Source organism: Salmo trutta, chromosome 12 (genome assembly GCF_901001165.1).
Source record: "Salmo trutta chromosome 12, fSalTru1.1, whole genome shotgun sequence".
Lineage (NCBI taxonomy): Eukaryota > Metazoa > Chordata > Actinopteri > Salmoniformes > Salmonidae > Salmo > Salmo trutta.
Window position 1 is genome coordinate 44,891,027 of NC_042968.1, and position 12,544 is coordinate 44,903,570.

Sequence of the window (12,544 nt, forward strand, 5' to 3'; positions counted from 1 at the left end):
TGCATCTAAATCTAGTCCCATTGAAGAAAACTAATATAAATAGATATATATAATTACCACAACCTAACAATCAAATGACCAGCTTTAGCTTCAACCTGTGTCCAACAATAACAGTGTATAGACAGTAGTGGTTCCTTTCCACAGAGAGGGAGACGTTGAGTAATGTTAAAGTTGAGAGTTGAGCAGGAAATGGAGAATGGTTATTACATTAGAACACAACCCCAGGGACAGAGAGTTCTGTACTTCCAACATCCTCCAACTATAGGACGTTCTCAACGAAACAACTCGGTGCAGAGCGTTCCATTAGGCTGCTGGGGGCGAGGAGACCACCAGCTCCACTAAAACTATTGACAACCGCCTGTCATTTTCAAGGGATTGTTAAAGAAATGTTTCAACTATTTGGTTGTAATGTCATCACGTCCTGAAGAGCATAGTCACAACTACACATTTATCTCTATCAGAGTTATACAGCAAGGAACTGTTTCATGATCAGTAAACATCAATACGATCATGTATTTTCAGATACCCTTCACGTATCTGGCCAACATTCATTTGATATTTGAGTGATATAAAATAAAAGGATGAGAGGTTTAGGTTCATGTCCCATCCTTTGTGGGCTCTACTTGTCAAGCAGCAGAAGGATGCATAATGATTACTTTGCAAGCTACCGTTAGAAACAAACTAATGTACTTTTTTCTCCAACCGACATAGCTCGGCCTACCTAGCAAAGTTAGCTAACAGCATCCCCTTTTCAACGTTGTTTTTGAGAGCGTTTAATCTAGAGGTCGACCCATTATGATTTTTCAACGCAGATACCAATACCGATTATTGGAGGGCCCAAAATGTGCTGCCGATTAATCGGCCGATTATTATTGTGCTTATATATATATATATATAGCTCTGAAGTGACAACGATACTGAAGAGTGCTTAGTAGACAAATACTCTCAACTGTTTGAATAATAAAAATAGAGTTTAAGTTACCTGTGATGAATGCTGAAAACAAAAACTAATTTCTATATGCAGGAAATCCCATTTTAATAAATGGGCATGGTAAGAATTGACTACCAAAGTGCGAGACATAATTCCCATGACACCTTCTAGCAAAATCTGAAAAGCGGTTCCTTCATTTATTCCATAGGATATTTTTAGATTAACTTAAAATAAGGTCTGTGTTTGGTTTAGGCTTACACCACCTTGCCAATTTTATAACTGTGTAGATATCCATAGAATATAACTCTGATCAATATAAGCAAAGATCATTTTTTTTGTAGAGTGGATTTATGAAAATATGGTGACAAACGTTACCTAGTGAGATTTACACGGGTATCAAAACGCCGAGGCGGTTTAAGCACAAAACACAGACCTTATTTGAAGTAGATCAAGACATTCTCTATGGAAGACATGAACGGTAAAATAACGAAGGAACCCCTTTCAAGTTCAGCCGCAAGTTATTACAGGAACTTTGACGCGTTGACTATTTCTCTCTAAACCATATACCTTTGACTATTACGAGCCTGCTGCTGCCTACCACCGCTCAGTCAGACTGCTCTATCAAATATCAAATCATAGACTTAACTATAATATAATAAACCTTAGGTCATTAATATGGTCAAATACGGAATCTATCATCTCGAAAACATTATTCTTTCAGTGACATACGGAACCGTTCCGTATTTTATCTAACGGGTGGCATCCATAAGTCTAAATATTCCTGTTACATTGCACAACCTACAATGTTATTTCATAGTTCCGTAAAATTCTGGCAAATTAGTTCGCAACGAGCCAGATTCTGTATACCCTGATTCTGCGTGCAACGACCGCAAGAGAACTGACACAATTTCACCTGGTTAATATTGCCTGCTAACCTGGATGTCTTTTAGCTAAATATGCAGGTTTAAAAATATATACTTCTGTGTATTGATTTTAAGAAAGGCATTGATGTTTATGGTTAGGTACAGTCGTGCAACGATTGTGCTTTTTTTTGCAAATGCGCTTTTGTTAAATCATCCCCGTTTGGCGAAGTCTGCTGTCTTTGTTAGGAAGAAATAGTCTTCACAGTTCGCAACAAGCCAGGCGGCCCAAACTGCTGCATACACCCTGACTCTGTTTGCAAGAGAAGTGATATTTTCCCTAGTTAAAAGGAATTCATGTTAGCAGGCAATATTAACTAAATATGCAGGTTTAAAAATATATACTTGTGTATTGATTTTAAGAAAGACAAGGCAGTTAACCCACTGTTCCTAGGCCGTCATTGAAAATAAGAATGTGTTCTTTAACTGACTTGCCTAGTTAAATAAAGGTTTAAAAAAAAAATAAAAAAAAAAAATAATAATAATAATAATAAATATATATATATATATAAATAAATAAATAAATAAATTAAAAAAAAAAAAAAAATCGGCAAATCGGTGGCCAAAAATACTGATTACCGCTTGTTATGAAAACTTGAAATCGGCCCTAATTAATCGGCCATTCCGATTAATCAGTCGACCTCTAGTTTAATCGCGATTGCTGCTGACAAATTGTCTGATGGACCACGTCAAATTGGATCGCAAGCTAACAACAGACCACGTCAATATGGCTAGATGACAAGCTAACAACAGACCACGTCAATATGGCTAGATGACAAGCTAACAACAGACCACGTCAATATGGCTAGATGACAAGCTAACAACAGACCACGTCAATATGGCTAGATGACAAGCTAACAACAGATCACGTGTATATGGCTAGATGACAAGCTAACAACAGACCACGTCAATATGGCTAGATGACAAGCTAACAACAGACCACGTCAATATGGCTAGATGACAAGCTAACAACAGACCACGTCAATATGGCTAGATGACAAGCTAACAACAGACCACGTCAATATGGCTAGATGACAAGCTAACAACAGACCACGTCAATATGGCTAGATGACAAGCTAACAACAGACCACGTCAATATGGCTAGATGACAAGCTAACAACAGATCACGTGTATATGGCTAGATGACAAGCTAACAACAGACCACGTCAATATGGCTAGATGACAAGCTAACAACAGACCACGTCAATATGGCTAGATGACAAGCTAACAACAGACCACGTCAATATGGCTAGATGACAAGCTAACAACAGACCACGTCAATATGGCTAGATGACAAGCTAACAACAGACCACGTCAATATGGCAAGATGACAAGCTAACAACAGACCACGTCAACATGGCTAGATGACAAGCTAACAACAGACCACGTCAATATGGCTAGATGACAAGCTAACAACAGACCACGTCAATATGGCTAGATGACAAGCTAACAACAGACCACGTCAATATGGCTAGATGACAAGCTAACAACAGATCACGTGTATATGGCTAGATGACAAGCTAACAACAGACCACGTCAATATGGCTAGATGACAAGCTAACAACAGACCACGTCAATATGGCTAGATGACAAGCTAACAACAGACCACGTCAATATGGCTAGATGACAAGCTAACCACAGACCACGTCAATATGGCTAGATGACAAGCTAACAACAGACCACGTCAATATGGCTAGATGACAAGCTAACAACAGATCACGTGTATATGGCTAGATGACAAGCTAACAACAGACCACGTCAATATGGCTAGATGACAAGCTAACAACAGACCACGTCAATATGGCTAGATGACAAGCTAACAACAGACCACGTCAATATGGCTAGATGACAAGCTAACAACAGACCACGTCAATATGGCTAGATGACAAGCTAACAACAGACCACGTCAACATGGCTAGATGACAAGCTAACAACAGATCACGTGTATATGGCTAGATGACAAGCTAACAACAGACCACGTCAATATGGCTAGATGACAAGCTAACAACAGACCACGTCAATATGGCTAGATGACAAGCTAACAACAGACCACGTCAATATGGCTAGATGACAAGCTAACAACAGACCACGTCAATATGGCTAGATGACAAGCTAACAACAGACCACGTCAACATGGCTAGATGACAAGCTAACAACAGACCACGTCAATATGGCTAGATGACAAGCTAACAACAGACCACGTCAATATGGCTAGATGACAAGCTAACAACAGACCACGTCAATATGGCTAGATGACAAGCTAACAACAGACCACGTCAATATGGCTAGATGACAAGCTAACAACAGACCACGTCAATATGGCTAGATGACAAGCTAACAACAGACCACGTCAATATGGCTAGATGACAAGCTAACAACAGATCACGTGTATATGGCTAGATGACAAGCTAACAACAGATCACGTGTATATGGCTAGATGACAAGCTAACAACAGACCACGTCAATATGGCTAGATGACAAGCTAACAACAGACCACGTCAATATGGCTAGATGACAAGCTAACAACAGACCACGTGTATATGGCTAAATGACAAGCTAACAACAGACCACGTCAATATGGCTAGATGACAAGCTAACAACAGACCACGTCAATATGGCTAGATGACAAGCTAACAACAGACCACGTCAATATGGCTAGATGACAAGCTAACAACAGATCACGTGTATATGGCTAGATGACAAGCTAACAACAGACCACGTCAATATGGCTAGATGACAAGCTAACAACAGACCACGTCAATATGGCTAGATGACAAGCTAACAACAGACCACGTCAATATGGCTAGATGACAAGCTAATAACAGACCACGTCAATATGGCTAGATGACAAGCTAACAACAGACCACGTCAATATGGCTAGATGACAAGCTAACAACAGACCACGTCAATATGGCTAGATGACAAGCTAACAACAGACCACGTCAATATGGCTAGATGACAAGCTAACAACAGACCACGTCAATATGGCTAGATGACAAGCTAACAACAGACCACGTCAATATGGCTAGATGACAAGCTAACAACAGACCACGTCAATATGGCTAGATGACAAGCTAACAACAGACCACGTCAATATGGCTAGATGACAAGCTAACAACAGATCACGTGTATATGGCTAGATGACAAGCTAACAACAGATCACGTGTATATGGCTAGATGACAAGCTAACAACAGACCACGTCAATATGGCTAGATGACAAGCTAACAACAGACCACGTCAATATGGCTAAATGACAAGCTAACAACAGACCACGTCAATATGGCTAGATGACAAGCTAACAACAGATCACGTGTATATGGCTAGATGACAAGCTAACAACAGACCACGTCAATATGGCTAGATGACAAGCTAACAACAGACCACGTCAATACGGCTAGATGACAAGCTAACAACAGATCACGTGTATATGGCTAGATGACAAGCTAACAACAGACCACGTCAATATGGCTAGATGACAAGCTAACAACAGACCACGTCAATATGGCTAGATGACAAGCTAACAACAGACCACGTCAATATGGCTAGATGACAAGCTAACAACAGACCACGTCAATATGGCTAGATGACAAGCTAACAACAGATCACGTGTATATGGCTAGATGACAAGCTAACAACAGACCACGTCAATATGGGTAGATGACAAGCTAACAACAGACCACGTCAATATGGCTAGATGACAAGCTAACAACAGACCACGTCAATATGGCTAGATGACAAGCTAACTGTCAGGGGATAAACTCGATGGCTATATCCAAATACTGTTTGATTTGCTAAATTGTGGTGGTGACAGTAGTCCGACTGACAACTTTACCAAGACGACAACTTGCCGATGTCAAACTCTTTCCAAACCCCTAATCTCTAATGAAGCTAGCTAAATGGCATGTTTCCTTAGCTAGCTAAATGACATGTTTCCTTAGCTAGCTAAATGAATAGGATACCCTTCACGTATCTGAAAATACATGATCATTTTGATGTTTACTGATCATGAAACAGTTCCTTGCTGTATAACTCTGATAGAGATAACTGTGTAGTTGTGACTATGCTCTTCAGGACGTGATGACATTACAACCAAATAGTTGGAACATGTATTGAACAATCCATTGAAAACGGCACTTCGTTGTCATTGGTTTTAGCAGAGCTGGTTCTTGACCCCCAGCAGCCTAACTGAACGCTCTGCACCGTATAGTGAAGTTTTATTGATAACAACCTTTACTATCTCAGGGGTGATAAACTAACCTCTTCCTCCCTCTCTCCTCCTCATCTCTCCCATATGTCCTCATCTCTCTCCTCCAATCTCTCCCTCTTCTGTATTCTTTCTCCCTCACTCATCTGTTCTCTTCTTTCCCTCCCTCCCCCCTCCGTCCTGCTCTCTTTTCTGTTCTTTTCTCTCCTCTGCTGGTGTGGGACACTCCCTTCTAGAGTGGCTGGGGATAGGCAGAGCCTGATGAAAAACAGATGGAGCAGAGGAGAGAGGCAAGGAGAGAGAGAGGCAAGGAGAGAGAGAGGGAGAGTTAAAGAGGGAGGAATGGAAGGATGAGATGCTGACAGGGCAGTCACTGCGGTAGTAAAACAACAAACATGAAATGTGGATTGAGGGAGGTGGGGTTAGAAGAGGTACAAAGTGGTACTTTAAAAAAGCTGCAGCTTACCCAGTCTGTCTGCTCCTCTCTCTCTTTCTCCTACGTCTCCCTCTACCTCTCCTCGTCCGTCCTCTCTACCTCTCCTCGTCCGTCCTCTCTACCTCTCCTCGTCCGTCCTCCATTTCTGCTACAGCTCACCGGTTGGACACAAACACACTATCCCCTCACCACCCACAGTCTGCAGGCTCTACACACTATCCCCTCACCACCCACAGTCTGCAGGCTCTACACACTATCCCCTCACCACCCACAGTCTGCAGGCTCTACACACTATCCCCTCACCACCCACAGTCTGCAGGCTCTACACACTATCCCCTCACCACCCACAGTCTGCAGGCTCTACACACTATCCCCTCACCACCCACAGTCTGCAGGCTCTACACACTATCCCCTCACCACCCACAGTCTGCAGGCTCTATACACTATCCCCTCACCACCCACAGTCTGCAGGCTCTACCCACTATCCCTTCACCACCCACAGTCTGCAGGCTCTACCCACTATCCCCTCACCACCCACAGTCTGCAGGCTCTACCCACTATCCCTTCACCACCCACAGTCTGCAGGCTCTACACACTATCCCCTCACAGTCTGAAGGCTCTACACACTATCCCCTCACAGTCTGCAGGCTCTACACACTATCCCCTCACCACCCACAGTCTGCAGGCTCTACACACTATCCCCTCACTAGCCACAGTCTGCAGGCTCTACACTAGAGGTCGACCGATTATAATTTATCAACGCCGATACCGATTATTGGATGATCAAAAAAGCGGATATCAATTAATCGGCCAATTATTTTCTTCTTTTTTTTTATAATGACAATGACAACAACACTGAATGAACACTTATTTTAACTTAACATAATATACATCAATAAAATCAATTTAGCCTCAAATAAATAATGCAAAACAAAGTGTTGGAGAAGAAAGTAAAAGTGCATTATGTGCCATGTAAGAAAGCTAACGTTTAAGTTCCTTGCTCAGAACATGAGAACATATGAAAGCTGGTGGTTCCTTTTAACATGAGTCTTCAATATTCCCAGGTTAGAAGTTTTAGGTTGTAGTTATTATATTATTATAGGAATTATAGGACTATGTCTCTCTATACGATTTGCATTTCATATACCTTTGACTATTGGATGTTCTTATAGGCACTTTAGTATTGCCAGTGTAACAGTATAGCTTCCGTCCCTCTCCTCGCTCCTACCTGGGCTCGAACCAGGAACACATCGACAACAGCCACCCTCGAAGCAGCGTTACCCATGTAGAGGAAGGGGAACAACTACTCCAAGTCTCAGAGGGAGTGACGTTTGAAACGCTATTAGCGCGCACCCCGCTAACTAGCTAGCGATTTCACATCGGTTACACCAGCCTCATCTTGGGAGTTGATAGGCTTGAAGGGGTGGGTATAATTTGTGGAACGTTCCAACAGGAATCTGTTCCAAAAAACGTAAAGTAAAAGGTTGCCAACCAACAACGCATACAAAGTAGCAACGCATACAAACCTAGCTAACTAGCTGCCGAATAAGCATCAACTCACCACGTAGCTTATTCTTAATGTTTGTCTATAGGCAACCAGAGTGAGGACAGACATTTTTCAGAATAAACGTGATGAGTGAAAAACGCTATGAAATAGACCACTCCCTACCCGGTATCTTATTCTGCCGCTATACAACTTTGTATGCGTTGTTTTTTGGAAACCTTGTTATTTACAAAGTTTTTGGAACAGATTCCTGTTGGAAAGTTCCAGAAATTATACCCACCCGGCTTGAAGTCATTAACAGCGCAATGCTTGAAGCACAGCGAAGAGCTGCTGGCAAAACGCACGAAAGTGCTGTTTGAATGAATGCTTACGAGCCTGCTGGTGCCTACCACCGCTCAGTCAGACTGCTCTATCAAATCATAGACTTAATTAGAATATAATAAACACACAGAAATACGAGCCTTAGGTCATTAATATGGTCGAATCTGGAAACTATCATCTCGAAAACAAAAGTTTCTTTCTTTCAGTGACATACGGAACTGTTCCGTATTTTATCTAACAGGTGACTAAGTCTAAATATTCCTGTTAGGCATTGATGTTTATGGTTAGGTACATTGGTGCAACGACAGTACTTTTTTTGCAAATGCGCTTGTTAAATCAACACTCGTTTGTCGAAGTAGGCTGTGATTCAATGAAAATTAACAGGCACCGCATCGATTATATGCAACGCGGGACACGTTAGATAAACTAGTAATATCATCAACCATGTGTAGTTAACTAGTGATTATGTTAAGATTGATAGTTTTTTATAAGTCTAATGCTAGCTAGCAACTTACCTTTGCTTCTTGCTGCCCTCGCGTAACAGGTAGTCAGCCTGTTAATCCTCGTGGAGTGCAATGTAAGGCAGGTGGTTAGAGCGTTGGACTGGTAACCGAAGGTTGGAAAAATGAATCCCCCCTGAACAAGGCAGTTAACCCCCGTTTCTAGGCCGTCATTGTAAATAAGAATGTGTTCTTAATCTGACTTGCCTAGTTAAATAAAAGTGTAAAAAAAAAAATTGTTTAAATTCGGCAAATCGGTGGCCAAAAATACCGATTACCGATTGTTATGAAAACTTGAAATCGGCCCTAAGTAATCGGCCATTCCGATTAATCGGTCGACCTCCACTCTACACACTATCCCATCACCACCCACAGTCTGCAGGCTCCACACACTATCCCCTCACCAGCCACAGTCTGCAGGTTATACCCACACAGGCACCTTTGAGGGCTGAAGTCAAGATGCGTGACAGAACTACTGTCCCCCAGGACTGGGCGGCGTGACAGAACTACTGTCCCCCAGGACTGGGCGGCGTGACAGAACTACTGTCCCCCAGGACTGGGTGGCGTGACAGAACTACTGTCCCCCAGGACTGGGCGGCGTGACAGAACTACTGTCCCCCAGGACTGGGCGGCGTGACAGAACTACTGTCCCCCAGGATTGGGCGGCGTGACAGAACTACTGTCCCCCAGGACTGGGCGGCGTGACAGAACTACTGTCCCCCAGGACTGGGCGGCGTGACAGAACTACTGTCCCCCAGGACTGGGCAGCGCGACAGAACTACTGTCCCCCAGGACTGGGCGGAGTGACAGAACTACTGTCCCCCAGGACTAGGCAGCGTGACAGAACTACTGTCCCCCAGGACTAGGCAGCATGACAGAAGTTAGTGTCCTTTCCAACCTCTACTCAGCGGTGAACAGAAACAACATGGTAGAGAATTCCCCTCACAAACACTATCCGGTGTAATAATAATGAAAATAACTACACCTTCCCAACTCTAATGGTAGAAGTATGACCATCATGCCATTTTACAGGCTGATTTCTCCCTCTGTTGGAGTGGACAGAAGAACCGGCTTAGCAGTATCAGACCTGATAATCCTGCTAACAGTCTGATATTCACACACACAACATGCTGAGTTGGCATCTCTGAGCCTGTTAACCTGTTCTGCTGCTCTGGATCAGCTGTAGCTAACTCATTTGTTGTTGTTGTGTAGGAGACAGACAGACACACACTGCCCTCACCTTTCCTCGCTTGGATGAAAGTGTCTGCTAAAAGGCATCTCTCTCTCAAGTGAACAACACTACAACCTCTCTGTCTTTATACTGCACAGACAGAACTACTGTCCCCCAGGACTGGGCAGCGTGACAGAACTACTGTCCCCCAGGACTGGGCGGCGTGACAGAAGTTAGTGTCCCCCAGGACTGGGCGGCGTGACAGAACTACTGTCCCCCAGGACTGGGCGGCGTGACAGAACTACTGTCCCCCAGGACTGGGCGGCGTGACAGAACTACTGTCCCCCAGGACTGGGCGGAGTGACAGAACTACTGTCCCCCAGGACTGGGCGGAGTGACAGAACTACTGTCCCCAAGGACTGGGCGGAGTAACAGAACTACTGTCCCCCAGGACTGGGCAGCGTGACAGAACTACTGTCCCCCAGGACTGGGCAGCGTGACAGAACTACTGTCCCCCAGGACTGGGCGGAGTGACAGAAGTTAGTGTCCCCCAGGACTGGGCGGAGTAACAGAACTACTGTCCCCCAGGACTGGGCGGAGTGACAGAACTACTGTCCCCCAGGACTAGGCAGCGTGACAGAAGTTAGTGTCCCCCAGGACTGGGCGGAGTGACAGAACTACTGTCCCCAAGGACTGGGCGGAGTAACAGAACTACTGTCCCCCAGGACTGGGCGGAGTAACAGAACTACTGTCCCCCAGGACTGGGCGGCGTGACAGAAGTTAGTGTCCCCCAGGACTGGGCGGCGTGACAGAACTACTGTCCCCCAGGACTGGGCGGCGTGACAGAACTACTGTCCCCCAGGACTGGGCGGCGTGACGGAACTACTGTCCCCCAGGACTGGGCGGCGTGACGGAACTACTGTCCCCCAGGACTGGGCGGCGTGACGGAACTACTGTCCCCCAGGACTGGGCGGCGTGACGGAACTACTGTCCCCCAGGACTGGGCGGCGTGACGGAACTACTGTCCCCCAGGACTGGGCGGCGTGACAGAACTACTGTCCCCCAGGACTGGGCGGAGTGACAGAACTACTGTCCCCCAGGACTGGGCGGCGTGACAGAACTACTGTCCCCCAGGACTGGGCGGCGTGACAGAACTACTGTCCCCCAGGACTGGGCGGCGTGACAGAACTACTGTCCCCCAGGACTGGGCGGCGTGACAGAACTACTGTCTCCCAGGACTGGGCGGCGTGACAGAACTACTGTCCCCCAGGACTGGGCGGAGTGACAGAACTATTGTCCCCCAGGACTGGGCGGCGTGACAGAAGTTAGTGTCCCCCAGGACTGGGCGGCGTGACAGAACTACTGTCCCCCAGGACTGGGCGGCGTGACAGAACTACTGTCCCCCAGGACTGGGCGGCGTGACAGAACTACTGTCCCCCAGGACTGGGCGGCGTGACAGAACTACTGTCCCCCAGGACTGGGCGGCGTGACAGAACTACTGTCCCCCAGGACTGGGCGGAGTGACAGAACTACTGTCCCCCAGGACTGGGCGGAGTGACAGAACTACTGTCCCCCAGGACTGGGCGGCGTGACAGAACTACTGTCCCCCAGGACTGGGCGGAGTAGCAAAAGTTAGTGTTTTTCCCTTTAATGGTAAAGCTTAGGGTCTGGAGGGGACATGCTGATTGTAGATCTGTGCCTAAGATCAACTTCACACCTGGGCTAACTCACACGTTTCCTTATAAAAGGCATTCCTAGACGGCTTGGGCCACACCCTTCATTCAGAAGAAAGCAGTGTTGTAACCACACAAGGGATGCAGTCTTTCAGGTGGCAGGTAAGGATGTAAGCTACTACATAAACACCTTTTGTGCTAAACCAGGGGTGTATCACAGGACAGGAGGCATTGTTTCTGCTGCTACTCCCAAGCTAACAATGGAAGTGCGCACACATCGCATTCGCTATTTCTTTCTTTCTCTCTCTCTCTCTCTCACACACACACACACACACACACCTTGTTTACATGGTAAACAGTCTGAAATGCATGACAACCATGCCGGTTTGAGTTGAGCAAGACCCACGTTTAACTGAGTCACCTCTGTAAAACCGTATAGTTAAGACGGGCAGATAGCTAGCTGAGTTAATTTCAAAACAGATGGGTTTGTTTTATTCGGCGCATGTAGAATGAAATGTGATTTGACAGACAGGCGCGGCCCAGCTGCGACAGGGAGGTGACGTGATGGGAAGCGTGTGCGCGTACTGTGGTCCACAGGTCCTGTAGCGATGCTATGGGACCCTGATCAACAACAACAAATACTAACTTAACTTAGTAGGTAAATGAATGGCTACATTCACACTAGCTAGCTAGTATAATAACAAGCACATCGGCAATTTATTTAGTTCACTAGTTTTCTATATCATTCTGATTCTGGACTATTTCGCACAAATCAATTATGATTAGTCTGTAAAGCTCGTGGATCACAGACAATATAACTAACTAACTTAGCTCATTAGCTAACTTGAAGAACAGAGCTAAGAGGGCAATGGTGACAAAGTTC

The 12,544-nt window shown here is 45.2% G+C and overlaps 1 protein-coding gene across 2 annotated transcripts in view; it reads right to left on the bottom strand.

The window, feature by feature from the left end:
- Positions 1–12,544, bottom strand: part of LOC115203623 (tropomodulin-3) — a 59,640-nt gene that overhangs the window by 46,470 nt on the left and 626 nt on the right. The window lies entirely within an intron of this gene.